Here is a 5,764-nt window from a genome sequence, read left to right on the forward strand (position 1 = left end):
ACAGCCCCTGGCAACCACCATCCTACTTTCTGTTGCTGTGAGTTTGAGTTCTTTAGATCCCTTATGTACGGGGAATCTTTTCATGGACATGTGTAATCATTCCCTTCACCTCAAGGTTCTTCTGTGTTGTAGCAGGTAGCAGGTTTCCTTCCTTTCCATAGCTGCATCAAGTTCTGTTGTGTGGAGAGACAACATTTTCTTTCTTTTTGGGGGGTGAGATCTTGGCTCACTGCAACCTCCACCTCTTAGGTTCAAGCGATTCTCCTGCCTCAGCTTCCCGAGTAGCTGGGATTACAGGTGCCTGCCACCATGCCTGGCTAATTTTTGTATTTTTGTTTCGTTCGTTTTGAGACAGAGTCTTGCTCTGTCACCCAGGCTGGAGTGCAATGGCACGATCTTGGCTTACTGCAACCTTCGCCTCCCAGATTCAAGCAATTCTCCTGCCTCAGCCTCCCAGGTAGCTGGGATCACAGGCGCCCACCACCACGCCTGGCTAATCTTTGTATTTTTAGTAGAGATGGGGTTTCACCATGTTGGCCAGGCTGGTCTCGAACTCCTGACCTCAGGCGATCCACCTGCCTCGGCCTCCCAAAGTGCTGGAATTACAGGTGTGAGCCACTGCGTGCGGCCAATTTTTGTATTTTTATTAGAGAGAGGGTTTCAGCATGCTGGCCAAGCTGGTCTTGAACCCCTGACCTCAGGTGATCCATCCGCCTCGGCCTCCCAAAGTGCTGGGATTATAGGCGTGAGCCACCGTGCCCAGCTGAGACCACAGTTTCTTATCCCACGTTATCTTAGCATGGGGTACCTCGCATCTATTGTGTGATGTATCCAGCCTGGATTCAGACTACGCCGTTACTGGCCATTATTGCACACCCACTGAACGCTGGGGACTGTTTTAACGTCTTAGGTAATGGTCTTTAGGAAGTTCTCACACTTTTGGGAAACTCCATTGCAGGTGGAAAAGGTCTTTGTTCCTCCCGCCTCCCTGACCCCCAAGAACACGGTTCCACCAGAACAAGCCTTCATTCCTTGGCCATGTTTACACGTTCTGAACAAAGGATTCAGTTGGGAACCTCTACTGCTTTGAGAAGCATTTCAAAAAATAGAAATAAGAAAAATGAACAAACTATGCATTTTTCAAATGGTGACATGTCATTTGGGCATTGCACCCGCTGTGTGAGATTTGTGGTCTCCATATTTTGGATGAAGAAATGGACGTGTGAGGTGGAGGAAGGGATGGGAGGGGAAAGGGTAGCTTGGAGCAGGGCTAGCAGGAGGCAGCGAGGTGCTCAGGATGCAGTACCTGCCCTGAGAAGAAGCGCCTTGCATATCTGTGCCCTGGGTGCTCACTTGACTCACCTAAGTCCTAGCTCTGGGCAGGAGGCTGAGCCTGAGAGAGGCCTCCCCAAGGCCAGGACCAGCTGTTCACACCCCAAAGTCTGAGAGCCACCCTAAAGTGGGCTCGGACTGCAAGGGTCTCCATGTTAGAAGTCAGGAAGGCCCCTGGGGGCTGAAAACAGTGTTTGACCTGAAAGAGGCCTGAGCCCCAGGACCTGCACTGTGTCTGAGTTAATCGTCCCCACTCTCTGCCTGTCCCTTGTCTCAGGTGTTCAGTCCTAATTACTGCTTTTTTTTTTTGAGGTGGAGTCTCGCCCTGTGGCCCAGGCTGGAGTGCAGAGGCACGATCTCAGCTCACTGCAATCTCCGCCTCCCAGGTTCAAGCGATTCTCCTGCCCCAACCTCCCGAGTAGCTGGGATTACAGGTGCGTGCCACCACGCCCAGCTAATTTTTTGTATCTTTAGTAGAGACAGGGTGTTGGCCAGGCTGGTCTCCAACTCCTGACCTCGTGATCCACCTGCATTGGCCTCCCAAAGCGCTGGGATTACAGGTGTGAGCCATGGTGCCCAGCCTTAATTACTGCTTCTTAACATCCCTACAGGAGCCACCTGAAGGTGCTATGGATGCGGGTGAAGAAATGGCATCCAGGCAGGGCTTATGCAGATACCTCTTGCCTCCAAAAGGAGGTTTGGGTCCCTCTGTTGTATTTAAAACAACTTGAAGCTGGGAATTGTGGATGGGGGGAGAGGGTCTCAGTCCCACAGAGACCCAGCTCCCATTTCATGTGGCCAGGGTGTTGAGAACCTTTGTCCCTGGAGCCCCTGTGCTGAGTCATAAACACGTGGGACAAATTCCAGCAGAAATGACCATTCACTAAGTTGCAAGTGACTTTCTCAGTCTTCTTCGCTTTTGTGCAAAGAAGACTGAGAATTCAGCCCTAGAGAATTCAGCTCTGGTTGTGAATGCCTCTTTCCCAGGGTAGAAACTTCTGGAAAAGCAGATGGAGCCTTGTGGAATGGGGCTCCCTGCCTCCTCTGGGCAGTGACCCTCGATTCCCCTCACCTGTCCCTCCCATCACACCTGGGCTTCTTTGCAGTGACAGGTGTGTGTCTGGAGAGTGGAACGCAGGGTGTGGCTGTGGGATGTGGGGGTCGCAGAGGTGCACCCTGGGATCTGAAGAGCTGGCCCCGTCCTCCCATCTGGATGGGCAAGGAGTTCAGCCTCCTGGACTCTGCTTTCCAACTCATCTAATGGCAGTCCTCAGAATTTCCTCATAGGATGGTTGAGACGGTCAAAAGGAAAGCAGGTGGGAAAACTCCTGGTGAAGCAGAAAGTGTTCCGCTGGGGGGAGGTTTCATTTTTCCCTCATGAGGAGTGGGCAGTGGAGGTGCGGGGACAGTGGGAGGGAAAGGCCTGGGCAGGCGTGTTTGGGAAAAGATGATGAAGAGCACTTTGGAATTTGTAGATACCAGGAGAAAAAGGGGAGGAGTGCTATTGGGGGCGGTTTGGGGTTGGAGGCTGAATAAGCAGGGTGTGGAGTGGGGCAGAAGAATCTAACATGTCCCAAAGTGGAGGGATAGTGAGCAGTTGCTGCCGGTGTGTGTGATGTGTGTTTTGTGTGTGTCGTATGTGTTGTTTGTTGTGGTATATGTTGTGTGTGCTGTAGTGTGTGGGAGCTGTATTGTGTATGTAGGGTGTGTCTGCTGTGTGTTGTGCGTGTGGTGTGATGTTTATCTGTTGTCGTGGTATGTGTTGTGGGGGTGTGTATTTGTGGTGTGTGTGGTGTGTGCTGTGGTGTTTTTGTGTTGTGTGATGTGTGTGTAGGGTTTATGTGTTGCATTATGTGTTGTGTATGCACGTGTTGTGTGTTGTCTGGTACATTGTATTGTGGGTGTGTTGTCGGCTGTGCGTTGTAGGGATGTGTGTGTTGTGTTTTGTTGTGGGTATGTGTGGTGAGTTGTCCATTGTGTGTTGTGTTGTGGGGTGTGTGATGTGTGTCGTGTGGTATGTTGTGTGTATGCTGTGGGGTGTGTTGTATGGATGTGCGATGAGTTGTGTGGTACATTGTGCTGTGGGGTGTGTGTGGTGTGTATGTGTGGTGTGTGGTATGTGGTCCGTTCTCTTGGGTGTGTGTTGTAAGGGTGTTTGTGATGTGTGTTGTGTAGCGGATGTTGGGATGCGTTGTGTGTTGTGGGTGTGTGTGGTATGTTGTGTGTGTTGTGGGTGTGAATTATAGGGGTGTGTGTGGCATGCGTTGTGTGGTATGTGGTACATTATGTTGTGGGGTGTGTGTTGTAGGGGTGTAGTGTGTGTTGGGGTGTATATGTGTGGTGTGTGTTGGGTTGTGTTGGGGGTATGTTGTGTAGTGTGTGTGTTGGGATGCATTGTGTGTTGCGCGGTGTCCTTCTGGGCATGTTCCCATCTTGGCAGTGCTGCCTCTGCCTGGGCCGCCCTTTGGGCAGCTTCTCCTGAGCCCTGCCTGGCTTAGTTGGCCTGTGCCCGCCACCTGGTGGCCGAGAGTGGAAGGGCGACTGGGCGTCTCACCACGGCCATGGCTTGGGCGCATCCTCTTTTAAGAATAGGTCCTTGTCCCCCTCTCTGCTTGTGTCTCTCCTCTTCAGCGTCTTGTCTCTACCTCCTTCTCTCACCTCTGTACCAAGGGGGTCGGATTTCTTCCTGGGTTTCCCTAAACGTCTCAGCGTAAATGGGAGCGAAGTCTCCAAGGCTGCCTGCCTCCCAGGATGGTCATGAGGATAACATGGATGAGGAGGGAGCTGTGACAGGATGTGGCAGGTCGCAGGCCCCTCATGCATGACAGGATAGGTACAGGACCAGCTTGCAACCCCCTCAGAATCAGGTGGCTATTGTGGAGCCGCCCCTCCAGGATCCCAGCACAGGTTCCGTCCCTGCCAGTTCACGGGAAAGGTGGCCAGGTGTCAGCAGTCAGGCATTTCTACTCCATGCAACACCCACCTGCTGTCTATTTTCTTTTTCTCTTTCTTTCTTTCTTTCTTTTTTTTTTTGAGATGGAGTCTCGTTCTGTTGCCCAGGCTAGAGTGCAGTGGCGCGATCTCAGCTCACTGCAAGCTCCACCTCCCAGGTTCATGCCATTCTCCTGCCTCAGCCTCCCGAGTAGCTGGGACTACAGGCGCCCGCCACCACGCCCGGCTAATTTTTTGTATTTTCGGTAGAGACAGGGTTTCACCATTTTAGCCAGGATGGTCTCAATCTCCTGACCTCGTGATCCACCCACCTCGGCCTCCCAAAGTGCTGGGATTATAGGCATGAGCCACCACGCTCGGCCCGCTGTCTATTTTCTATTAAGGATTTTCAAAACAAACAAGGGAATTATTGGAGACGCATAAAGTTACATTGTGTGGATTTACTAAGCAATTAAAGCAAATGCTGTGAGTAATTGCACATGTGCTGTCCAGGTGTTCTGGTTTTAACTACTGATCCCTTCTCCCTAAAGAGCAGGCCCAGGTCCTTTAGACAGAGCTGCCTGGGCTGATAACTCTGCCCTAAGCGCGCAACGATTCCTTCATTCATTTGTACATTTGGTTACCGACACAACAAGTATTCATTAAATACGCAGTACATGCCTGGCACTGTGCTAGATACTGGGGACAAAAAAGATGTACAAACACATCCTGCCCTCCAGGGTCCTGACTACAGCTAAGAGGCCACATCAAGATAAATTATCCAACAAGCCTGCATCAGGGGTTTCACCTGAACAAAGGCTGTGGTCCCCAGAGCCTCTGACATGGGGGCCTTTAAGGAGTTAGTGTTTCAGGAATACACACACGGGTCTTTTCAGACTCATCTGTGTGAAATTCACATTCTGATGCTCTGAGATTCTGATGCAATCGGTCTATGAAGCTCCTGGAAGCCAGGTGTGTGGCCCCTTTTTTAGAACGTGACTGGGATAGGAGAGTGGAGACAGGGCAGGGGATTTCAAGGCAACAGGCTGGTGCTGCTTGGGGAAGAGGAGCTCTCAGAGCAGCTGGGCGCCTTTGCTGATTGCCCTGGACCTAGGAGGCCAGGGCTGCACGCTCCATGCTGTGGGCTCCCATAAGGCAGCAGTGGCCTCCACAGAGACAGTGGGGCCCTGCCAGTGGCAGCTTTGCTGTCTGGCACAAAGTGAGAGTTTAATGACGTTGCCATGATGTATTTCTTTTCTTGGGTTCCTGCTGCCTGCACCTGGCTGAAATACAGTGAGGTGGGCTGCGGCTGCTGTGTTCCCTTGGCGTTGACGGTCCTAGCTCCTTGGTCTGACTGGCCTGACTTGACTGGATCACAGAAAAAGCTGCTTATTCACCTAAACAGGCCAATGTCACCAGCAATACTGACATGGGAAACAAAGCGACCGAGTATCTATGGCTCATTTCCAAAAGGATGTTCTGTAAACATTAACTCAAGGTA

The sequence above is a fragment of the Colobus angolensis genome, unplaced genomic scaffold, assembly GCF_000951035.1.
Source record: "Colobus angolensis palliatus isolate OR3802 unplaced genomic scaffold, Cang.pa_1.0 Scaffold182, whole genome shotgun sequence".
Lineage (NCBI taxonomy): Eukaryota > Metazoa > Chordata > Mammalia > Primates > Cercopithecidae > Colobus > Colobus angolensis.